The sequence below is a fragment of the Parasteatoda tepidariorum genome, chromosome 1 (assembly GCF_043381705.1).
Source record: "Parasteatoda tepidariorum isolate YZ-2023 chromosome 1, CAS_Ptep_4.0, whole genome shotgun sequence".
Taxonomy (NCBI): domain Eukaryota; kingdom Metazoa; phylum Arthropoda; class Arachnida; order Araneae; family Theridiidae; genus Parasteatoda; species Parasteatoda tepidariorum.
In genome coordinates, this window is record NC_092204.1 from 72,069,943 (window position 1) to 72,096,337 (window position 26,395).

The following is a 26,395-nucleotide window of genomic DNA, read 5'->3' on the forward strand; positions in this document are numbered from 1 at the left end:
AAAATTTTTATGAACTTAAATTTCATTTGTAATTTTAACTAATTAAACAATTATTTACAACAGTTTGTAATCATTAGCTAAATAATTTGCTAAGAGTATCTAAAATTTTTAATAAATATAGATTAATAAATCTTGAAATGTTTTGAGCAGAAATCCTACTTGCATTTCTGTTAAATAATTATTAATAAGTTAAATATAAAATAGAATAAGACATATATAAAATCTTTACAATTAAAATAAAAATGAAAATATAAATGTGTATTTGCAAAACAGTAAGCACTTCATCAGGGGACACACTGCCTGCAAACACACAGGAGCCTCTCTGTTGTTAGTGGATTTAACCAAAACTAACAGTGCCGCGAGGCCCCATAATGAAAAGACAAAAATAGATAACCTTTACCACAATTGAAAAGCACTATAAAATTGAAAAGGAATCACAGCTAAAAAGTACAAAATTTAAACCAACTAATGAAACGCCTCCTTCAAATCACAATATAAAAAATAAATGTAAGTAAAGTAACAGTTACAGTTAATTAAAGTAATAATAATAAAATGTAGTTTACTTTGGGTTTACTTTCATCAAAACCACTCTACCGTAAACACCATTTTTACTATAAATTATTATACTATAGTTTTTACCGTATTTATTTAATTAGAGTGATTCTGTGATTTTGCTATAATTATTACTGTAAAAATTACGCAGATTTTTTGTTACGTCACATATTTAACTATAAATGAATTTCTCGGTGAAAAGTACCGGTGCCCTGAGTGCCGGTTTTTCTTTACCGTAATTTGATCCAGATATTTTTTTACAGTGTAAGAAACTGCTAACAACTCATTCAATATAAATATAATTCATTTATTATATTTAATAATTCAATCAAATTAATAATTCAATCAAACTAATATTTCAATCATAAGCTCAAATGTGATAAATTAATTTTTAGATAAGTTATAATTAAAAATAATTGTCATAATGTTCATTTGAGTCATATTTTTTGACATAATTTACAAATATGTCTAAATAATTTTTATGAAGTCTATAACCTCATGCAATTATTATATCTGGCCAGGAAAATATGATTGTATAGCTAACTGTTCGTCCATGCTTAGGTAAATTGATTGAAAAATAAAATAATTTACTAAATGTAACTTTATTTCATTTTTAAATTTTCCATTCTAAATTATTTTGAAAGATGAAGTTATTCGTCTATAAAAAATGTCCATAATTTTCCAAAAGAGAGTAATCATTTTTATATTTTAGTTTCCTCAATTACAAGCAGTGTTTTGTAACTATTCAGACATATTCTGCTCCTGGATCGAGCAAATGCTATAGTTCCCTACAATATATCGTGTTAGTAAATTTTCGATATTGCTGATACTATTGGCAACTTATAAAACCTATAAGGTTTTTTTTTCTTCTTTTAAATGCTAAATTGATTTAAATACTAGGTAAAAAAATTGGTGTGTTGTTGCCACTATTTTTTGTGATGAGGTAAACTAAACCATTTTGCAGTGCAGATAGTCGCATTTTTTGTTTACTTTTTTACTGTTATAATTTCATCATTTTTTAGTATATTTACTGAGGCATGTTGTTTTATGTTCATTAGAATTAATTTATGGCTTCATTGCAAAAACGTTTAAAAAAACAAACATATCTTTTGTAATGAATTCACACTAATGCTTTTATTTTGTTAATTTAATATAATATTTTTTTTGCTCGACAAATACATTTCTGTACATAAAAAAGTAATTTACCTCAACACCAAAATAGGTGGCAACTATGCACCAAAATTTTTTACAGTGTCGTTTTTCTATATTTTATGTGTTTCATGAGAATTGTAACTGATTATTATTTTTTTTCCTTTTTCTGTTAGGTCAGAAATAAAAGTTCCTCTTCTAACTGGCCGACAACACTGCCAGAGCGTCTCCAGTAAAAGTACACGACCCATTGAAATCATCCTACCATTCCATTTTTGTATTTTTTAATCATTTTATAAGAAAAAAAAATCATCATCTTATTGGCAATAGGAAAATCAAAACAAAAACAAAAAAATTCTGGTTTTGTTTTTAATTTCCAACAAAGAAAACTTTTTTTTATTCAAAAAGCAGCAAATATTCAAGAAGGTAGTGACATCTAAATGACATTTCTACACCTGTGGTGTTTTGTTACACTTAAAATTAAAATTGTAGCTTCATGAGCTCAATACTAAAGTGCAATCTAGAAACTATTTGAAGCATTTGTTTATTACATAGACACCAATGTGGGAAGTTGAGCTTTACACCACATGTTGTTTTTTACATTATTTGATTACAGTTTGTTATTTATGAAATTTTAAAATCTTTCATAGAAATGTGTTATTGAATTTGTTCACAAAATGTTGTTTTGTGTTAGCTTTTACATTAAAATTTGACTTACTTGTTTTTAAGTTACCAAAATAAACTTATTCTCTCATTTTTGTTGAAATTACCCGAGGAGAACTGAAAAAAAAAAAAACATGAAATTTCTAAACCCATACTTACAAGAAGTTTTCATTTAGAGAAATGTTGTCTATCTTGTAATGCTTATCAGAAATTATAAAGCTTACGTTTATGGTTTTACGTATACTTTTACGTTCATATTTATTTAACCTTTCGTTAATATTTATTTTTAATTAAAGTTTAAAGTAAAACATGAAATTAGTTGTTTTATTTTGCCTAAAACTTATCAGGAAGCAGGGGTGCGTAACCTGTTGCAATTTAAGCCTCCCCCCGTTTTACAGCCAAAAACTAAAAAAAGCAAACAATTTAAGTATCGTAAGAAATAGCATAACTGTTTTTCAAATTAACTTCAATTAACTTGTAAAATGTTGGAAATTATACCATTATTAGAATCTTACAAACTCTCGAGTTTTTTTTAAATAAAATTTTCTTGAACCAAATTAAATTTTTTTTTTAAAAAAAAAAAAGGTCTTCAAAAATTTGTTAAAGTTACAAATGTAAGGAATTTATGAACAGTAGAAAAATATATAGAATTTATTTTTCCGCAGAAAAATTAAAAAACCTTCTAATACTTATCATTCTTTAAAGAAAACTAAATGAGTTAAACGTCAAATATTTTCAAATTCAAAATATTATGTTTATACATGGCCAATGTAATGTAATTTGCTGTACTTTGCCTTTTAAATTTTTTTCTAAAAAAATTGATATTGTTCTTGAATTACTAATGTTTATCACTGTACACAATTGTTTATATTATCATGTTACTGTCAGTCAATATAAAATTTAAATAAATTACATTTCCAGAATGGCTGTATTTATGGCTGTCTTTCAAGAAAAGGCTTTGCATCCCCAGTAATTTATACGCAATATGAAAATATGGAAAATGAAAATATAGGCATTTTAATGCTATAAAACAACGCATTTGAACTAAGAAACTGCTTAATAAATAATAAAATATGAATAAAATAAATATAATGTAAGGAAATATAAAATATATAAGAAACATAATAGAGAAGACCATATTGAATTTATATATTAAACGATAATTCAAATTTAAATGATAGTGGCGAAATAGCGATTATTAATCTTTCCAGCTGAGAATACTATTATTTGTAAAGTAAAAAGCTTAAAATCAGAAATACATATTTATCTAAGAGAAAAAAAAATGTGATAATGAAACTCATCTTTATTGACCTAATGTACGTTCAAATTTTAACTTAGTAATTGTTTTGGCATTTCTTCAATTTTTTCTTAAGTAAAATGTTACGAAAATCTATCTTTTTAACCTTGTATTATATTTTAAAATTATTATCATTATTTAAAATTTATAATTTTTTCCCGGTGTGATCCTGTAAAATCCTGAAATCAGGATTTTAAAGACATTATTTAATAAGAAAAAATCCAGTGATAATAATCTGTAGATTTGGATGATTTTTTTTTTTTTTTTTTTTTTAAATTTTTTTNTTTTTTTTTTTTTTTTTTTTTTTTTTTTTTTTTTTTGAAATTTATTTTTGTATTTATGATAACAGATGTGAATCTGGTTTTGTAAAGTTGTGTCATCACTTCGGAACTGAGTTGATTTGTTATATTTAATTATTGTTTCAGTTATTAGTTAATTATGATCTCCTTGTAAATACAGTTAGGACCCATTCATATGCAATCGTGGTTAAAGCTGTCTTAAAAATTTATTGAGTTAAAAGTTAAAACCACAGTGGATCTTGGATGACCCGTTAACAGTCCACAAAAATCAAGCTAGAATCAATGTATTTACAAAGCCGAATTTTTAAGGTCTTTTAATTTATTAAAAAAATGCCGGTAAACAATTATGATGTTTATCTTCACAATATTTTACGAAATCAAAATGTATAGGTTGTTTCATAAAAGCCACTCTTGTAGTTTGTTTTTTGAAGCTTTGTCAAAAATGAAGTTGGAAAAGTATCTAATGTCGTAATATTTGATCCAGAAAAAAAGAAAAATGACATCGAATTGCAGATTTTGACTCTTGAATAACAGGTTTTGACTATTGAATAACAGGTTTTGACTATTGTGTAACAGGTTTTGACTATTGAATGGAAGGGTAGTAGTTGGTTTTGACTATTAAATAACAGGTTTTTAAAGACATCAAAATCTCTTTAATTGTGGAGTGAAACTTGAAGGTGTCTCCCAATAATCACTAACCTCGTACAGTCGTACAGGTTTTGTGATGTTTTTTTTTTCTAATCACACTTTGTTCAACATAGACTATTCAGAGCTTGATTGTAGACCTAGAAATTCAAATTTTCAGTTGGTAGCTCGTGGCCGGTAGACTCTAATCACTCAATAGCCAATTTTTCCTCTAATCTAATCATTCCAAGACTAATATCGATTGGTCCTTATCATTGAAAAACCACTTTTTGCTAACCTTTAATTTACTTAGATTAAATTATAATTCACAAAAACTTTATATTAGAGATAATCTACGGCTATAAGAAGTCAATTCATCAATTGAAATAATATGATTATGAGCAAAATATTTAGTTAAACGTATTGATTTCAAAGAACTAATTTAAAAATATTTGCGAAGGCAAAATACATTTATTGTATACATTAAACTATGTGACTTGTTCTAGAACTTTCCTTCTGCATGAATCTTTCCGTCACAAATTGATGGATTCTGAAGGATAAAAATTTTTAATGGTGAAATTGGAACTTTAAAGAAAATTCTATTTTTCAGAGTCTTTCTGCATTGATGTACTTTTGTCGATAAGCGATTTTCAGAAAAAAAACGAAGGAAAAAAGTGACCGGTTGTTTACTTAAGTCACCACTTTTTTTTAATAATTTCGCCGCTTGCCGAGTAGCTATTTTTATATCTATTGATAGCCTTTTTCTTTTCTCCGATGAAATATTTTATTTGCTACCTGTTATGCGTGTATTTTTCTGCTTCATTTTTGAACGGATTCTAAAAATAACGAAATAATTAATTTTTTATTTTGTATTTGGTTTTAATCTAGATCAATCATGTCGTCAATTTTTCCATGTTAAAGTCTGCTTTAACCCGGGTCGATACCCGCCGTGTGAATGGGTCTTAGAGAATATACCTGAGTTCCTATTGATAATCAAGACAAATTCAAATAGCTTTTAGCTTTTTGAACCAAAGCTAAAAGTTTTAGTTTTGTTAGGTATCAAAATTAGTTATTTTTATATAGTTTCTGTTAAAAAAATCTGCATTTTAGGTGGATAGAAATAGGAAAACAAACATTTTTTTATTAATCCTTAGCATGCATGTTTCATTTGTTATTTTTACTGGATTATAAAAATAAATAACACCTTTGTTAGTGATGAAGTCATGGAATAATTGAGTTAATCATTGATTAATTTTGTTTCACTTTGGGACTGCGAACTAGTCATGGTATGGTGCTTTTTGAATCAAATTTAATCAAAGTTGCAAAATATTCAGGGATGTCCACTACGTTGAATTATAGTTTTGGTTTTGCGGTACTAGGGAAAATCTTGAAAAACTTTTGTCTGAGTCTAAAATTTCTTTAAATATTCTTATTTTTCGGGAATATTTGTGAATGACCCCTTAAATATGGAAAACTTTTTATGATTTAGGGACAAGCTATTCTTTTACGCATTAAGGCAAACGTACTGAGTCTATTCATTTATAAAATTCGCATAGAAACTGCTATTTTTATAAAAGATTTGTTTGGAAATTAAATTCAAAGTTTTTTTTCCATATAGATTTTTATGATACCTGATTATTGATCTTTATGCCTTAGGAGAAAACAAATTTTTGTTTCTTCATAAATAGCTATGGAATTATGCATCATAAATAGCTGTTTTTTTTCTTAAATCTTTTTTGTTTAAATTTATTAAAAATATTAATACTGCTGTATGGAAATAAAAATAGTAAGATCATTGATGCAAATTTATTTTGGAAGATATGAGAATTCTATAAAATTAACTGTTATCTAAATATGATAATTTAACTAAATCATTTTAAAAAAATGTGATTTAGTTAAATTAATTTTTTAAGATATATTTTGGTTTCCTTTCATATGCTATTTAAAATGAAGGTGCAGCGATTATATTCACAATTAACCTAGTGAATGAGTTAAAAATGTTCACCAATAACTGTGGAGAAATGAGAAAATAAACTAAATTAACTGAGTTAAAACAATTCCGTTTGTTTGATTGCCAGTTTTAGCTGTTTATTTTATTTTTGAAGCTCATAATCACAGATTTATATTAATTACCAGTTTCAACTTAAACTGTGAAAACTATTTAATACAACTAATTGCTTTTCGTTCATTCCATGACGTCATTCCATAATTTTTTGTTAATATTTTTTTATAAACGGGTATTTTCTTGTTTGATTTATGTTTTTAATCATGTTGCATCAATAGTGTTTTAATAAATGCTCAAATGCTAATTTTCTTTGAAAATTTCTGTTGTAATTTTGAATTGATTTCAAAATTAGTGTTGTAAATATTTAAGAAAATTTCAATTAATTGTGCAACTTTTTTAAAAATGTAATTAAAAATAACTTTAAATATGTTTTAAGGATATTTGTGTATTTTATGTTTCCATTGTGCATTGCAAAATATTTAATTTTTAGAAAGATAATTAAATTTTTTATCTGTTTTACTACCATATTTTATGTTATTTTGAAAGAAATTTTTTTTTCTGAAGTTCATACTTGTACATATGTAAAAAATAATAACATGCAGCGCCATGTTAATATTGATAAATAAAGTTGTAAACTTTTCATTGCATTGTTTTCATTTAGAAACTTATAATAATTATTTATGCAGTAAACACATAAATGTGTATTAAGATAATGATCTATAATTAATACAGGGTGCGTAGCGTTTTTAAAAGGTGCTTAAGGGTGCTTATTCTCGATTTTCGTTCTTTAAAAGCCCTTAAAGCTCCTTTTTTCATTGGGTGTTTTTAAAAAGTGCTTAATTTTCCCTTTTTTCAAAATGAGATTTTTNTTATCTTTTACTATGTTGATTTTTGCTTCGAATTATACAAAAAGACGCAATTCACATTGTTCTATTCAACGTTTTCACAATTAATTCAACCCCAATCTATTTTTGCGTACTATCAGTCCCTAGCGTATGAAAACACCATTCGTTTTACATGATTCAAAATTTCATGATTTTTGACAATTGTCAAAAACAATGCCAAAAGTTTTTTTTTATTTGACATGACGTTAAAACAAGATAAAACCATCAATTGTTAAAAACTTTCCTATCCTCCCCAATTATGATATTTTTTTAAAGTGCTTAAAAATATTTTTTGAGTGCTTGAAAATTGCTTAGAAGGGGCTTATTTTTGTTGAATAATTTGGCTACGCACCCTGTTAATAATCTATACACATAATAATCAATAATTAACACACAATAGACGCAACGTATTTAACCTGACTGTTTACTCCTCATAACAAAAATAAACTGATTTTTTATTTAATATTGCAATACTCGGTAAAAAGCAATAATCAAAGCAATAATTGGAAATTAGTAGTAAAAAATAGATCAAATAGCTTAGGTAGAAAGATAAAAAAAATTCAATCAAGAAATTAATTTTTTTAGGGCCCCGCATTTCTAAAACTTGCACAATGGTCAGAAAAACTACATAATTGTTGTCTACTACGACTACTTTATTACAAATGAAGTTAACCACAAATACTTTTTTTTAAAATGTAGTGACACTTCAAACTATTTTGGATTTAGTAACTAGTTCACTACTTAAAGGAGACGAACTTTGCAGGGGAACTTAATTTACATCTGTGCTTAAAATAGTTTTAAATAATAAATTGGTTTACATTGAATGTAAGGGAATAATTGAGAAATATTTATTCATGTTTACATGTGCCAGTTGGTCATGTTAAAACATATTTTTCGAATTTGTTCATTTAACCTTCAACTTTTTATGCTATTTTTGGCAGCGAATATTTAATTTAAGAAATTCTTAAATCAGAAAATTATTTAAGTCGGTTTAATTATTAATTTGGCTGTGAAAAAATTAAGTACTCTATTAAAAAAAATTACTTTCTGAGCAACCTCATAGAAACCATTTAAAGAAATCGAAGTCTGAGAATAAAAAATGAGATATTTTTTAAATGATTAAATCAGCTGAGCATATAAACGCAAAACTCTTCACTTCTAAAGCTGCCCTGCACATGAACGATAAAAATGAAACTATTCTTTAAAAATTTAACAAAAATACTGTAAAAATGTTTTGTTTTCTTAGGAATAAAACGAAAAAAAAATCCTAAATAACTTGTTCCCATTAAGAAAATTTTTTAAAGGACTCGCTAGTCTTAACGGCGGATGCGTTAGTAAATGTCTCATAATAATTTAAAGTCGCAAACTTTATGAGATATGGGTTTTGATGAAAAGAAAAGAAAATTACTTGACTTTAAAGTCAATATTTTATTTTCTCATTGGTTATTTTATCCATAACCAGATACTGTATTCAATTCATTCTACATGTTTGTAACGAAAGGAAACATCTAAATACTGCTATTCTCTTAATGGGGATCGGTACATATAGTGGTACATCAGTACGTAACGTATCAGTACAGTGCTGAAAAAAAAACCCGGATCACATTGAATAATTCTTGATCTAACGATTGGTTCTTCACGTTCTAGGATTTAATCTTAATGGTTATAGAGGGTGACCTCAACAGTGCTAATTAATTAGTTCGGATGATATTTCATGATACGAAATCAGACACAAAAATGTACTTCTTTGGATAAATATATTTTTAGACGGATTTGGATTTCTGACCCCCAAAATATAGGGAGTAGCGGTGATCTCGGAAATATTATCCCGATAATTTGGCCAGGAGTGTGATCCCAAGTTTGTACCCCTTAATGTTAATTTTATTTTTGCCTATCGCAATATCACGAAAACTTTTAATTTTATAAGCGAATTGAAAAATTTTTTTGCACGCAACTATAAAATTTGTTTATTCGAAGATAAATCCATGAAAAAAATAATTTTAAGTAAATATTCATTATTTTTTATTTAATAGTAGTTGAAAATTTTTTAAATTCGATTTCTCAGGAACCATTCAGCCGATTACGCCCAAATTTTGTATTTTGCTATCTAAAATTACATTATTTAAAATGATTTTGATAACTGTATACCTTACAATTCAAAATTTTTCAATAAATGTTTTTTTTCATTCAGAAAAAGTACGTATTGTGTTTGATATCGTAACTTACAATACTATCTGCATTATTTAATTAGCATATTTGAGGTCACCTCAGCGAATTATTAAGATTAATTTCTAGAGATTTTTTTAATCTTTTATTAATTTATATGTTATTTAATTTTTTTTTTATTTATTTCTTATTTATTTATTCATTTTTTTCATGAGCATTGGTTGATAGGCTGTACAACGATGATTATTATATGAAATAAAATGAAGGAAATCAAAGAACTTATTTTATAAATATACCACTTTATAAATATGGTTTTAGAGGTACACCAAAATTTGAAAAGTCTTATATGAGCTCAGAGATTCCTTTCATTGGTTAATCAAAATATTAACCCGTTACTAACCGTCATTTGGCCAAGGTAAAGCTACTTTGAACCGAATTCTAATGAGGAGTAAATGTCTCAAAGTTGGGTCTAAATTTTTAAAAGCAGAATTCAAAGAAGTCTTTGGAAATAGGTTTCGATAGATAAAAATGAAGAGATTAAGCAACATAAAGCTGTGTTTATCTTCGTAAATATTTGTAAAGATTTGATTAAAATGAATAATGAGAAAGTGGCTGAATACGTGGGCTTTTATATGTGGAATTGAAAGCAGTAATGCCTCTCTACTTAATCAATCTAACATTTATTTTAATTAATTAATCTAGTATTTTAACTAATTAATCACATATACCCACATCCTAAATGCAGAGAGAATTTAACTTTATCCTTCTCCTATATCACACATCAGTAGAGAATAAATGTGTGCAACATGCAAAAAACTAGTTTGAAACTAACGGAGGCAACCTTGTTTAAATCAATGCAATTTTTTTACAGGTTTAAGTGTCAGAAGTATTTTACTCTTATAAAAAACATGTTTTGTAACAAATTGTAGAGATAAACCTATCTTGAATTAGTCTAGCTCTTCATTTGTTCTGTTAATTTTTGATATTAACTTGCAACATTTTAAATAAATCATACACGTCAATGATACTGGCTTCAACCTACGTAATGAGAAAATTATCAGTTGATTCGAGAAAGTTCTAAAAAACAACATAGAAAAATGCTACTATGATTAAATATTTCGTTTTGTAACTATAGTTGAACAACCGAACCAACTTTTGTGGGTTTACGACTACCAATGATCTACTCCGTAGCCTTCTATTTTTTAACCCAATGAAGAAGACAAGGGAACTCCTAGACCGAGTATTGGGAGATTTCCAGAGGATTTTTGGATGAAAGTAACCCGCATTTGCTCTACATGTAGAAGAAAACCACGAAAACCTCCCATGGTTAGTTTGACATCAAAGGGGCTGTATGCCATGATCCGTTTACCTCTGAGAATATTTCACGTCAATATACTGAGATCGGTGTGAGCCGGGTACAGAATGCGAATAAACCAGCCATCATTGGGATTCGAACCCGGTTCACCTCATTTGAAGACGAGCGCTCTTCCCTGAGCCACCACGGCTCAGTGATTAAATATTTTATTTTATAACCGGCGTTGAACAGCCGACCCAATTTTTGGGTTTACGACTACTAATGTTCAACTCCGTAACCTTGTAATTTTGAACCCAATCCAGACGACAAAGGAACACCTCTGGGCCGGGATAGCCTGGTCGGTAGGGCTCTGGGCCCATATCCAAGAGGTAGTGGGTTCGATCCTCGCTGGCCGAAGACTCCCCGTGTAGTAAATGGTGACTGATGCACGTTAAATCTGTTGAGTCTCAAAGTCCTCCATGTTCCCACAACGAATCAATACCTCTGGGGGTACTGATCCAGGAGTTTCCTTGTCTTCTGGATTGGTTGAAAATTACAAGGCTACGGCGTTGAACATTTGTGGTCGTAAACCCAAAAATTGGGTCGACTGTTCAACGGCGGTCATAAAATAAAATAAAATAAAAGGAACACTTGGATCGAGTATTGGGAGGGATTTCGCCTTCGTGGAGGAATTTTTAATGGAACTAACCCACATTTGCGTTACATTGAGAGGAAAACCAACCACGGTTAGCCTGACAGCAAGGGGACTCTAACCCATGAGCCGTCTACCACTGAGGATATTTTACGTCAGCACTGTGGTCGGTGCAAGTCGCAAGCGGAATTTGTATCGACCAGCCATCATTGGGATTCGAACTCGGTTCACTCACTGGAAGGCGAATACTGCAAGCCCTGAGCCATCACATCTGAATGATTAAATATTGAAATAAGTTTTAAATATAAGTTAGATTTGAATCGTGCCCACGACGATTTGTGCTTGCGACGAATTGAGATCACTGCGAATCATCGCTGTGACGAATTATGCTCACGATGACTTGTGCGCAATGAATTGGCCCACGATCAATTGAAGCGTCACAGTTTTTAGATATCTTGTGAAATTATGGAGGTAATAGGATGTATATAAATTGAAGATAAGTACTCCTTTAAAATATTTTCTAATTAAAGCAGGAATTTTCAGCCACAAATTACAAAACCTAAATATCAATTAAATGCCTACCCTGAAATGGTTTTTGGTTTGCTACCTACATCCTTCACCTACAACCCCAACCTACTGAGCCCTTTTTTTCGAACAATTTTACCTATTTGCTATACTACAATGTCAAAAAATAAAATAATCTCTCAAATGACATGAGCAATAACAAGCAAATAACCAAGAAAATTTATAAATAATAACTGTAAAACTTTCTGTTGCATATTTCGAACACAAAACTTGGGTGATCTAACTTGCTTATGTGCGTGCAAAAATAAAACTTCTATTGAAACTGACAAAATTACTCCGAAAAATCGTGATATTTTTTTTAACTGTTAAAACGATGACTGTAATTTTGTCCTGTAAACCACCGGGTGATTCCGACGCCACTCACCAAACTGGACTCATGCTTTCAAATAACAAGTAAAATTGTTACAGCTTACTAATTCTGAAAAAGACTGTTCGTGCCATCTAGTGTTAGTTTCTTGAACGTAGAGTTTCTAGTTTCTTCTGTTTCCATTTATATTATTATCTCCTCAATAATTAAAGAGTGAAAAATCATACAACATCCCCTTTTTATGAACTTTTATACTTTATTTAAAGTATTATGAAGAAAGGTTTATATGCATCATGCAGTAAAAAATGCATTTAATTAAATTAAATATAATAGAATATTGTAAATGAATGTTTAAAAAACAATGCGCTTACATAGATATCCTGCTTTAGTGATGCGCTAAAAATGTTACTGCTAGTCGGGGGCTGTGTACCCCTGCTCGCTTCGCTCGGCAACACTCAAAATTCCGAAACAATCTTTTTATTTATTTAGTAAACTGATACGTTTAAATTAAGAATTATTTTATTGAAAGATCTTTGTCGCATTAATACAGAATTGATTCCGCAGATTTAGTTTCTGATTATACTAGGATAAAATTTTTATCTAATTATTTTACTCAATTACCATTGCAATTTAATTTTTAAAAAAAATGTTTTTAATTTTTCTTCAATTTTAATTAGCTTGTCCTTAATTTTTTTTAATCATATTAATCAATAAAAACTCAAGAAGTTTTCACGCAATTATGCAAAATGTCATTTTAGATTTTTCGCACAAGGACTTTTTTTTTAAATATTCGTAACTAAACTAATTGATGGTAAATCACATTCGCTCTTTTATTTAAAATTACACTTATAATTATTTTATATAAAATTTCAGGTTTATTCTAACTGTAATTGATTAAAATGTAAAAAAAAGGAATGACTAAAAATATTTTTCTTAAAAGTTGTTGAATAATTTTTACGAAGAAAAAGTATTTATAAAAAAACATTATTATTTACTGGTAAAATATTTGCTTATTATCTATTGGTATATAAAAATAGAATTATTTATCATCACCTTTTCATATTATTCTTTGCTATCATTAAGTTTTCAAAAATAAACCCTTAAAAGGAAAAAAGCACATTTATTATATTATGAAGCAATTGCGTGATATTATTTTGCAATGGAGCATTTTATGATAGGATGTTAAAACAACGATTTATAACTATTAAACGGTAAAAAGTTAGATTTACTTTGAAAATAAATGTTACAAAAACTGTTTCTATCCAACATAAGAAATAAAAATAAGGAATACAAAATAGCGATTTAAATTTCTAAAACAGTAATAAAAATCAATATTTCGCATAGCTGCGCGAAAAACACTTAATAAGTTTTTTTTAATTAAAATGATAAAAACCTAAAGACAAGTTAATTAAAATTGAAGAAAAATCAATATCAATTTTTTTAGTTGCAATAGTAGCTGAGCAAAATTAATAGATATAAATTTTTTCCTCGTATAATCAGAAACTGAATCCTGCGGAGTCAATTCTGTATTAAAAAAAAGAATAGTCAAAAATATTTGACGCTTAATTTTTTTTTTCCTCAAAAATTGTCTTTTGTTTAAATTATAATTTTACACCTAATATATGTAGATAATTTATGTTGACTTAAATATACTGACAATATTCTTTTTATTAAACTCTCAGCTATTAAAATATCGATGAGTAACACATTTTCTAATCATAGTTACTTTTCGGAGGAAAAAATGAAATCAAACAGTTTTTCTTTTACATTTAATAGTTTTTTATTTATTTTATGGGGATCAACATGAAAGTAAAGTACTGAGGGTGAGCGGTACGGATTCTCATCAAACTGTTCTACCACTCTACTGTGCCCGTAGGTTGTCGGGCGGGAGCGACATTCCCTCTGCAAAGGCTCTAAATTGTGATGGCATATCTTCGGATCATTTTCAGGGAGGTATCCCAAAGTTAACAAGTGTTCATTAAATAAAATAGGGTTTATCAAACTGAAAAGTTTTACGTCATTTCAAATAATATTACTGTTAAAATTACCGACTTTTCGGTTAAAACTACCAAATTTTATCACATTTACTACCATACGGCATCGTAATAAAACCATATTTTATTGTTAATTTCACCAAAAGTTATTACCAAAACGCTTCCGTAAATTTACCTTGTTTTTTGGTGTTTCCGTAGAGTCAGAAACACAGTAGATATTATCATTTCTGACCATACTTTTTTATCATTGCAAAAATAAACAGTAATAAGTCAATGAAAGTTTTGAAAACATAAAATTTGAACATCAACGTGTGAATTACAATCAAAAAAAGAAACGAAAATTTTTTTATTAAAAAAATGTTAATAAAACTGCGTTTTGGGGAAGAGTTCCGGATTAATTTTGGCCCTGAAGTCCGCAAAACCTGTGGTTCGGCTTTGGAAATGATTGAAATTATATCAATATTATAATTAATTTGAAAATAATATTAGAATGTAAAAAATATATTACATGTCTTGCAGAAAAAGGAGCTTGATGGTCTTTACTTTGGTTTGAATTGATCTCTTGCACTCTTTTTTCTTTACATTAGATCATTATTCAATCTTTTTTAAAGAAACCTGTGCTATTTTCACATCAAACAAAAAAAATGTGCTAAGGTGAGGTAAAAAGTTCTTTTAGATTTTTTAGCAAGCATAAAATGATCTATCAGCCCCTATTCCCAATTAGCCAGGTAAATGGGGGGTTTCACGGTCATATTTTGAAAGAACAAGCAACATTTTCCCCTCAAATCTTACTATTACTCACATTACGAGTCGGTATACATGTCTGGAACCACAGGCATCTGTTACTTCCTGCGCTGTTGGGTACACGGTAAAAAAAATAGAAAGTTATGTATAGCAGGTACCTAATCCCCGACTGTGAGCGTGGCATGGCCACCTTCTTACAACAGTCCACCCCTCCCTGTAAATATAAAGCTTACCGTTCTGACCCTCGACCTTTTAGTTTCCCGCACAGTAGGAAAAGGAGCAAAAAAATCAAAGAAAAGGAGATTAAGTAATTTTTCCCACAAAATAGAACAAAAAAAAAATCGAAACTTTCTGGGGATTTTTTTTTACTCGTAGATTGGGATAGAGTGGGTACTTGAGAATAGAATTGCTTTGCTGCGGGTGGCTTTTTTTGTTAAATTATTGGCTAAAAAAACAATATCGAGATAACAGTATGATATTTCTTATTATTTCAAATTTAAAAACAATTTTGTTTGAGAAGCTTTATTTGAGATTAGAATCAAATACAAATTAACAAATAGCGTAATATTTATAGGGAAGTATGAGCAATGTTTAAACCTAAATGAATCTCTGGGATATGTTGAAAACTTACATTTATTAATTTTTTAAAATTTAATTAACAAAAAGAAATCATATTCTAGGTCGCGGTGGCTCAATCGGATGACTCTTACACTCTCAGAGTAATTGGTTGAATGTCGAATCATAATATATTTAAATAAAGCGAAAATTGTCTAGGACCTTAATAAGGTGTCTGTTTGTGTAGAAACATGGAATCGTGTCATCAAGTTTAAGAAGCTTTGACGATATCTTCGTCTGCTTAGCTTTCTGGTTTCATTTTCAACTTCGGGACACCAATAAGTATTTTTGAGAAGATTTAACGTTGCAACAGCGAGAACAGGAACTCCAAGCTATCCGTTAAAAAAACTGTTGGTTTCAGTTTCTTTATTAAAGTAAACATCCAGCCTTTGAAAGCACCGTTACTATATATGCTTAAAAAATTTCGTTAACCATACGGATACACTTGACAACATAATCTAATGCATTTTTCAGATAATCTTACATGTCCAAAGTTTTGAATTACGGATTAGTTCGTGATTGCTTAAAACTATTCTTACATAAGTTACGTCGAATAGTTGTAAAACATACCCACCTGCATGGTTGAGAATCTTTGATCTAGTGCAGAGGTATCCAAAGATTTTAGGGCAATTGCTACCCCAAGTCCCAAAGGGGAAGGACCTAACCAGCATATTTATGGAAAAAAGTATTTTTCATTATTTTGGTACAATCTGATATACTTCCGAGGGAATCTCCTTGCTTCCCGAGTAAGGCAGTTTGAACATTTTGGCTCATTTACTCACTAACTAGATCACCATAACAACACAATGTAGTTTTGAATTGTCTGTAAAGCTCTGTTTCGGAACTATTCAACCAGTGAGTCATCGCGTTTATTGTAAATTTTGTGGTACAATTATGCTATTCCATACTTTTATGTTTATTCCTTATTTTGTTTCTTTTCATTATTTTACCACTGAGGATATTTTACGTCAGCACTGTGGTCGGTGCAAGCTGGATGCGGAATTCGTATCGACCAGCCATCACTGGGATTCGAGCCCAGTTCACCTTATTGGAAGGCGAATGCTCTATCCCCTGAGCCATTGCGGTTCATCCAAAGCAATTGCAGATAATCAACCCCTTGGTTTATATAACGTTTTTAAATCATGTACATTTCGAAAAAATAGACTAACATTGTTATTTTATAAAGGAACCAGTTACTTTAAGAGCAAAACTAAATTCAGATTTGAAATCTCCACACCCAAATCAGGCGATATCAAGGATTTCTGTAAATGCATAAAATTAATTTGCTTCCCAATTTTATAGATGTCCATATCCATGCGTTACATGCAATGCAAATTAGAAAAAAAAGATCTAAAACCAACCAGAGTTACGATTTGAAAGTGCAACATTTCTCAAAAAGCAAGCATTATCTATACTAGAAAAATTTCTTCATTTATTTAAAGAAATTTTTTTAAATATTAATAAATTACACGGAGATCTTTAAAATAACTTATTATTATGAGAAATATATTACAACAGCACTTATTATTATGAGAGATTATTGAGATTATTATTTAAAAGAAATATTAATAACAGAAAGTTTAATTTTTAGAGCCTTGTAATTTTAGGTTAGCTTCAAGATTTATTTTCAGCTCTAAACTAATGTAATTATCAAGCACATTATTGCATAGAAAAATCCTGTTAACATTAACATAGATGCTAATTATTATATTAAAAGTAAGTAAAATTTCCTTTTATGTCACAAAATACAGATCAATATTTCACGATTTTCAGAGGCCATTTAAAAAAGATCTGTTTGAACTCTCTCTCTCTGTTTTAACGGGAGGAGACAATCAGTTTTTTCTTGATGATCTCTCTAACCCTTGTGGATAAAAGAGCAAAACTGCTCAATGGAGCGGAACTGACTACTGGGTACACAGTTAATCTCGGTAAAGCGTCCCAAGCTACTTGTGGCTGCACCCCTCTGTTAGATTACGTCATTTTGCACCACCCATATAGATCACCCATGGAATGATTTCAGTAAAACATTCTAGAACGGGGAGTTATGGCTGTTTTCCGAGGACTCTGTCATCAACGCTTTTTACCGAATAATGTGATATTCCTGCAACCATTGAGAGTTTAAAATAGTTAATAATGAATGCTTAGTTAAGAGGACGCCATACCAAGGGAGAAACTTTTCATCTCAAATTCTCTTTGACATCCAAAAGTAATTTAAAATTTAGAGTGTAGAAAAAGTGAGTTCAGGCCAACCTGAAGTTTCAAAATTTTAAAATATCAAAATGAAAACAAATTATGGGAAGATAACTTAAGATTACGCATTGAAGAAGTTTTCTTCCAGAAAATTGTTTGCATTTTGATACTTTGAAATCTTTTTTTTTTTCAGCAATTGAAACTTCATGTCTTACTCAAGGTTTGCCTTAACCCATTTTTCCTTTCTTTTAAATTTTAAAGTAGTGAAAGAGAGTTTGGGACTAAAAGTTTCTCCCGTGGTTTGGTGTCTCCTTAAGGTTAGATTATGTTTTGCTAATATCTTCAGTTTAAGCGCAAAATGACAACATGAAAAAAGGCCACAGTTTTGAGAAATGAGAAGCGTTTGTAATCTAATTTTTTAATCTTTGTAAAGTAACTACAAAGCTGCAATGGTGGGTTCATAAAATTTTGCAAAAATTGAGAATTATTCGTTGGTTTTAAGAATTTAATCTAGGTGGAAGAAGTCTTGCCAAATGGACGAGTTTTAAAAGTGTTAAATATTTTTTGTTGTTGTTGTTAATCTTTAAGCTATTTGTGCATTCTGAAGCCTTCACAGTTTTTTACAAAAAGATGGTATACATAATTTTAAATTGCCGCCTTGGTTAGAGCTTTTATTTATTTTTCTTGGTGAAAGAGTTTAATAAAAATAAGTCAAAAAAGCTACGAGAATTCTTTAGTTAAGTTAAACGATAAAACAAATAAATAATTGAAAAGTGCATGGTCAAAATATCCTGAAAGAAATACTTTGAATTATGGATATTTATAGATTTAAAAATCTGCGAGCATATTGGTATATTTATACTCAATAGCAGCAATTTAAATTCCTTAAAAATTCGATAGTGTTAATGAAAATTAATAGAAAAGTGAGATAAGTAGTAAAAAGAAGTTCGGCGAAATTTGCACTTGATTATTTTAACCTCTGATTTTGGAAAAAACAGTGCTCGGAATCATAGATAATAAAAATTAGCGAACATTTAAGTACATTTAACAGAAACATTTTCTCATAGTATATTGATATTATTTAAATGAAAATATCATAAAATTTATTAAATTAATAGAAATTTTTAATGGTGATAGGTTGGGCACTAACAGCGGTTGGATGCATTAAACGTAAAAAAATTATATGTTTTAGTGTTCATATTTAAGGCTTAGATAATTTAAGTCTAAATTCCTGGTTCTAACTACAAGAATAGAAGAAAAAAGATCGACAGCAACATATATTTCGTCTAATAAATAAAACTGATAAGCAATCGAAAATCCATTTTAATTCTCAATTATTCACCATGAATGTATAGACTGATTTTAACTTTTAAAAGAGTATATTCATTTGCATGGTTATGCTGTCTTTTAGTTTCTTAAGAGAGTCGTTAAATTAAATTTTTTTTTTCTAAAATAAATTTTTTTAAAAATTTATTTTTTATTGTTTCAGATCAGAACATTCTTTTAACGTGGAGAAATTTATAACAATTAAAGTTCGTTTCGTTTTGGCTTGATAATAGAAATAATAGAAAAAATTAAAGTATTATTAGAGTTAATTATTAGTCAAGTATTAGTATTATTAAAGTTAATAATAGAAAATAGGTACACAGCTTCTTAACAAAGTTGCCAATTTACAATGCTATCCTTCAAAAGCGTCAAAACAATTGTTGAAGAAATTTTATCTGTCTGAATTGTTAGCAAATGTTGTTTTGAATATTTTAGTGGCAAATTTAACACTGTACCCATCTTCGTTAAATCTAAAAAATGATCTAAATAGCTCAGATCTAAAAGTGAGAATGCGTAAGAGGTTAAAAATTGCAAATGCTTTCACGCATGCAATTTGAGTTACATATTCTCGCGATTCTCGTACTTACATATTGTCTTGATTTTTACCTGTACGACTTTAAATATCGATATACATGAAATTGTATTTATTAAAAGAGGTAGAACAGTGGAACACCAGAGGTTTTTTGACGAATTTAACAAATTTGTCAAAAAGTTGTCGAAATTGGGATTGGTCATCAATTCTTTTGGTGAAAAATTCTGCTTTTAACCATCAGAAGACAATTAAAACTTGCACAGAGCATTCCAGCACGGAGCCTATTAAAAGTTAAGCTTTCAAACTTTTCGAAACGTTAAATTAGTTAATTTTGCTCTTAATTACCAGAAGAAGAATGCAAATTATCCTCAGGTTATTCAGATAAGATTTTAACACTCTAATAAGTCGAAAATTCGATTAACCTTTTGACGTAGTTGGGACACCGTTGTCCCTTTTTTCTGACGATCTAATTACAAGCAAAATTATATTTTGACGCTTTTTAATTATAAAAAATTGTCCAATAATTATTAAAAAAATCTGTTAGATTATCGGAATTATATTAGCAGTAAAATATAAAATAAAAAAAAGCTGTTCGAATTTTTTTTTCTTTCATATCTAAATATGTATCATTAATTGATTTTATAAATTAACGAAATTTCAATGATGAATGACTGTTTTTCTCAGATTTAAAAAACTGAAAATAATTGCAAATTTGAAAAATTATTGTTTGGAAGATTTGAAGATTGAATTTTACCTTTAACGCAAAAAAAGAGAACGGTGTTCCATGCTGTGATAATCATAAATAACTACCATAAATAACTGTAACCATAAATTAGTAAAATGTTAAATATAATATTTTAAACTTATTTTAAACTAAATTAATATAAAATAATGAAAAATATGTTTAATAAAAATTCTGCATCGAAGGACGATTTTATATTCTGCTTGTAGCGATCAGGAAATGATTGCAACTTTGCATTATCATTAGGTATGGAGTTCCAAGAGAAATTTAAGTGCTCAAGCTAGTCGAAAATGAATCGAATTTGCTTTGCAAGGTTCTTTCTCCAACGACACCAAAAGCGAGTTGACAAAAACAACGTATATGAAATGGGTCATATATAACACTCTCGTTCTTGACTCATGAAACAAGACATCAAAGAATTTTACAACAAAAAGTAGTCATGATTGTAGTGAATCAATCAAAATAGTATAAAACTATGTTGATGACAATAAAAAATCGTCAAGCTTCGGTTATTTTCAGATTTAATAATATCTTAGACCAAATCTAAGATAGCAATCATATCGTGACTTTTACACATTGTTAACGTAATAATATTTCTACAAAGTTTGCGTTCGCTATCGCAATAAGTTGTGGGACGGAAACATAAATTATAGGAAACTGTAAAACCTGTCGAATTGTTTCCGTTGATTAGAAACTGATAAGTACATTATCTATCTTCCTCGCAAACAAAACTTTACGAACAATCGCTGTATAACTCATTTTAATAATCTTAATAAGAACATAACCAATAAGTAATTTTTGTTTGATTGGAAAAATGGCCCTCTAATAATCTTCCACAGTTGTTATTATAACCAATAAAGAATATGTTCTAACACATCTAAGCGTTACATTGTTTTGAGGATGTTCGGGGTTTTTATTTATTTCGCCGACAGACCTTTTCTCCTATAGTGCGGAGTAGTTGATTGTTTGATCTGTTACAGATTTAGTTATCGATGAGTAAATCTTTTCAGTTTACGATGCATCGAGTTGATTTAGAAAATAAAGAGTTAAAAGACGGCGTTGACATTATATTTCCATAATTTTGGCAGCGTTGTTTGTAGATTAAGAAAGGAACGGAATTTATTTAAGTTAATTTATATCACTAATTTCGTCAAATAATTATGAAATAATTTTATAATAATTTGTTTTATTGCGTTAATATTTAATAATTTAATAGATAATTTTTATATATATATTTTAAGTTGAATTTTCATAGTCAATTTAAAAAAATTATTTTTATTAGAAATTAAATAATATAGTTTAATATTGTTATATAAATCTAAATGTGCAAGGAATTATACTAAAAATTAAAAATGAATCCACGAAGAAAAAATGTACACTCATTTACTTATTATTTACAATTTTTTCTAATTGTTTAAAATTAATTACGAAGAATTTAAAAAATTAATAAAAATAAATAACATATTTCCGATAAAAAATACAAGATATATATTAAAATTAGATTAAACTCTTTCAAATTATGCTTTTTAAATAGACTGAAAAGGATAAAAATTAATGTTTGTCAGACATTAAAGCAAAATAAAAATTAGGGAGCATCTCTTTCGAAGATGTTAAGAATTTTTAGTGGTGGTAGAAGTATATTACAAAACTGATGTCCCCCGAGTTCTATGTTTTCGGTCTGGCAAAAATAAAATTATTTTCTCTTTTTTTTTTAGTTTACTTGGAACACGTGGTTTTTAAAAGTTTTACTTTATTTTATTTTATTTCATTTAATTTATTATAATGCCCATCTATGTTCGAAAGTGTAACAATATTTCGATTATTTGGTTGCTGTTAAAATAGCTGTAAATTTTCTTATATCGTTTATGACACAAGTGTAGCCTGAATTAGCATTAGGCAAAGAGTTCCAGTTATTAGGAGAGTGGTCAAAATTTCAATGGATGACAAATTCTATTAGGTGATAACATAGCATCACCAATTCTTCTTGTAGTGGTCAGGAAATTGTAACTTGTATTGTCATCAAACATATCTTTCAGATAATCCCCCTCAAATCACCCCCCTCCACTTAACTTAAAAAAATAATGAAACATATAGAAAGGAGTTTTTAGGTATCACTTATAATAAGATGACAAAGCTTTATGTAAAAAAATATATTGAGTGTTAATTTTATTAAAGATAAAGTCTCATTTTACAGGACTATTAGTGGGATTAAAGCTAAATTTCTCTTGGCAATTAGCTTTGCAATTGGGCAATCTAAATCTAGCATTCAGATGCTCGAGTTAGAGATTTGAGAGCTTTAGCTACTCGAAAAGTGGGGAAAGTTTTGATTGCAAAATTTCACATTTACTGATATGAAAGGAAATATTTTATTGATTAATTTTTTTCCAGTTCTGTTATGATAAAATATATTTGAGATTTATTTGTACAAATAACTTCATTAATCTTATTAAGCATTATCTTGGGCTTTAATTAATTTGAACTTGTGTGCCTATAAATAACCGAATTTATGAACTCTGTGTTAGTAACTACAAATAAACTCGATGAGAAATGATCTAAGTTTGGACGAAAAACATGTAAGAAAAATATAACTTCTTAGTGTTGGCCTCTCTTCTTGACTCTACGCAAACCTTTACTGTTACCCATATTTATGTAAACAAAACCCATCATTAGAATTTTTATTTTATTTTTTGGGATTAATGAAATTTATGGGAAGTATACTTTCATGACCTTATGAAGGTTTAATAAAAATTTAGTAATAATTATCAGGGTCGACATAAATATAAGAAAACCGATGTTATGTAAGACGACAAGATATTTTCTGACGTGGGGATTCCTTTTATTCTACTATATAGTTATAGAGTGATTTAATTTTAAAGGGAAATGGGAAGCAATAAAATAATGTTGTTTTATTGTTAAACAGAGGAATGGGCTCACATAACATAAAGAGGCACCTTGACATCATATGAAGCAGAATGACCATTGCACAAATCATTTGTAATTATATTTAATTTGCTATTTCCTGAGCAACATTCAATATATTTGTTTTCCTCGAAAGTTTGCATGTTAGAATAATCATTTATCCACACTTGGATAGTAAAAAAAAATTCCTTCTGAAATAATACGGATCTTTTTTCATTGACAAATTGGTCTCTGAGCATTGCAGTCCTATATTTTGAGCTTAGAACTGTTTATTTATTTTATCTTTTATAATCCTGTTAATGTTCGTAGTTTTGTTACTGAATAACATATGTTACTTACTTACTCTCTGGTACAACTGTCTATATTGGATCCGGACAATTTTACTCAAAAAGCAATCTGTCTCATGCTTTCGCTTTTCAATTTCCTTATTTTCAAGTTCTTGGGGTCTCACTTAACCTCATCTCTTCTTCGGAACTACAAATTATTCAAAAGATTTTATTAAATTTGATCCTAATTCGCAATTAAAAAAAACATGAATTTAAACTTTGGCATATCACTGTCTATTTATTTTTCCCAAACTAAAATTTTATCAATAAAACAAATATGATTCTTACTATACATGGGCTTGTTGTCTGCTTATTTGTTAATTGCTGAAACGTCTCATACAAAATCATAGAAACATTTCTTTCAGTTTTTTGAGACAATGTAAAATTTAACCATGGAAAATTCTTGAAACAATGTGGAAGAAAAATCTACCTGTCTTCGAACCAAAGACCACCCACCAAACAGAAAACTGCGAAGAACGGGGGATGGCTAATTACTTCGTCATGTCCGTCTTCACCAGGATGCTGTGTGGCATCAAGAGCTTCAAGTCGAGGGCCTTGGCCAACACTCAACGCCACTTGCCACCTGATCCTTCTTGGCCACCTTCTGCTTCAAATAAAACAGGGCCTCCCTCTCCAAAAAAACGAGGCTCTGCAGCTTGAGCAACGAATGTGAACCCCCCACCGGTGTCTGTTAAACACTCGTGCCAAGCTGGTCGAATATAACAATATTCTTGTGTGGTGTCGTGATAACAGCCACTGAAGTTGTTTAACCTTGAGTTTTGAGCAAATTATATGTGATTGAAAGACAAACGAAGCAATAGTTTTTAAAAATTTATGAAAGAATTTATTTTAGAGACTTGTTATATGATAATAAGAAATATAAAATATATGTATTTATATAAATATCTCTTATACATATATTTTATACCAATGACATATAAAAATTTCCAACAGGAATATTCATTATTTTAATCACGTTTACGAATTCTAAATGAGTGAAAATGTCTTGATATTAAATTGCATTTATATTTAATACATTGAAAGTCTAAATTTTCTAATTGGATTGCATGAACTGATTTCAAGCCCTTCTATTTTTTAATGCCAGAACAGTAAAGTTTTCACCAATACGCCAATAACTGTTTCGTTGAAGGATTATAAGAAATTTTCTGTAACTCTTCTATAACATAGCGGTACACACTCGTTTTAGCTATGCAGACCACAAATAAAAAAATAAAAACAATTTAAAAAAAGAAAAGAAAAAAAAACTGAGTCTTACTAACTACACAGTATGCTAACATAATATCCTCAGTAGTAGATAGATTCTGAGTTAGAATCTCCTTATTTTCGGGTTGACGTGGGAGGTTTTCCTCCACATGTAACTCAAATGTGGGTTAGTTCTATCAAAATGTTCTCCACAAAGGTTAGTTTGCCCAAATGTTTGATCCAGGATGTCCCTTGTTTTCTAGATTGGGCTCAAATTAACAAGACTACTAAGTTAAACATTGATAGTTGTAAACTTAGAATTGGGTTGGCTGTTCAGTGAAAGTTATAAAATAAATTTTTGGGGTTGAGAACTTCTGCTGTAGCATACTTACCAATCTTAATGCAAAAAAATTAATTGACCCATTCATCAGAAGCTACAAATTGATTGCTACAGAGTGATTCATTTTCTAACGAAGTCTAAGAAACCTTTAAACTTTGTCACAAACGTTAATACCAAACTTATTAAGCTCTTAAAAACTTGTTATTTTAATATAACGCTGCATATTTCCCATGTAATCCTCATGAAAGAATTAGTATACAGTATAGCATTTGTATACAATACAAAGTGTATATAAAGAGTTTGTAAGCGTAGTTTTTATAGTATACAGTTTTATACAGTTTGTATGTATAGATTAATTTGAATATGGTAAATTCCAGATAGAGGTTGACGAGGACTGTAATCAGACGAACTTATGATTACCTAATATTTATTCCACATTGGATCTCCTCCTCGATGTTTATAGATGAGGTAAAATTTGTAATTAGTAATTATTTTTAATTAATATTATTTCGCATAATTATTTTTCCATAATTATATAGGTATTAAGGCACAAAGAAGTCAAAACGCAATTAGTTGTTTTTGTACTGTAAACAAGTAAAATTTTACCGAAACGCAAAATGATGAGAAGCACAGAAATATTGCACAATTAATCAAGTTGCAATAAAAGGTTTATTTGAATAAACCAAACGAGTCATAAAAAATTTAGAAGAAATCATTTATACGATTTAATTTTCCGTTTTCTGGGAATCGAAGTCAACTTGTGTTGGCATTGTCAACACAAGTTGACAAGTTGATCAAGTCAACTTGAGTTTTATCTCATCAATGAGTGCAACTGCAACAGTGGTCGAGTGATGGGAAAAGGTTTGGCATCTTGATTTTGTTTTTAACTTGAAGTTCCTAAAGTCACGCTTACAAACACTTTTCATCTGGCCTATAAGCGGTATTTCTTCATTCACTGTAAAACAATTTTTAAGGTTCATATTTCTG

At 28.9% G+C, this 26,395-nt stretch overlaps 1 protein-coding gene and 1 long non-coding RNA gene across 10 annotated transcripts in view; one reads left to right on the plus strand and one right to left on the minus strand.

Moving 5' to 3' along the window:
* The window catches only part of LOC139426887 (uncharacterized), a 317,926-nt gene that overhangs the window by 257,370 nt on the left and 34,161 nt on the right, over window positions 1-26,395 (minus strand). For 2 of the 3 annotated variants that reach the window (XR_011638031.1, XR_011638033.1), the window contains exon 2: window positions 23,879-24,013. This is a non-coding gene — a long non-coding RNA (uncharacterized lncRNA). The remainder of the gene's footprint in view (window positions 1-23,878; window positions 24,014-26,395) is intronic. The other variant, XR_011638032.1, reaches the window with a different exon arrangement.
* The window catches only part of LOC107447961 (silk gland factor 3), a 463,042-nt gene that overhangs the window by 199,443 nt on the left and 237,204 nt on the right, over window positions 1-26,395 (plus strand). For 3 of the 7 annotated variants that reach the window (XM_071186994.1, XM_071186997.1, XM_071187000.1), the window contains exon 4: window positions 1,878-7,231. The exons of the other annotated variants lie outside the window; for them this stretch is intronic. The gene's annotated coding sequence lies outside the window, so the exon portion shown is untranslated. Of the gene's footprint in view, window positions 1-1,877; window positions 7,232-26,395 lie in introns of those variants that run through there. 7 annotated transcript variants of the gene reach the window in all.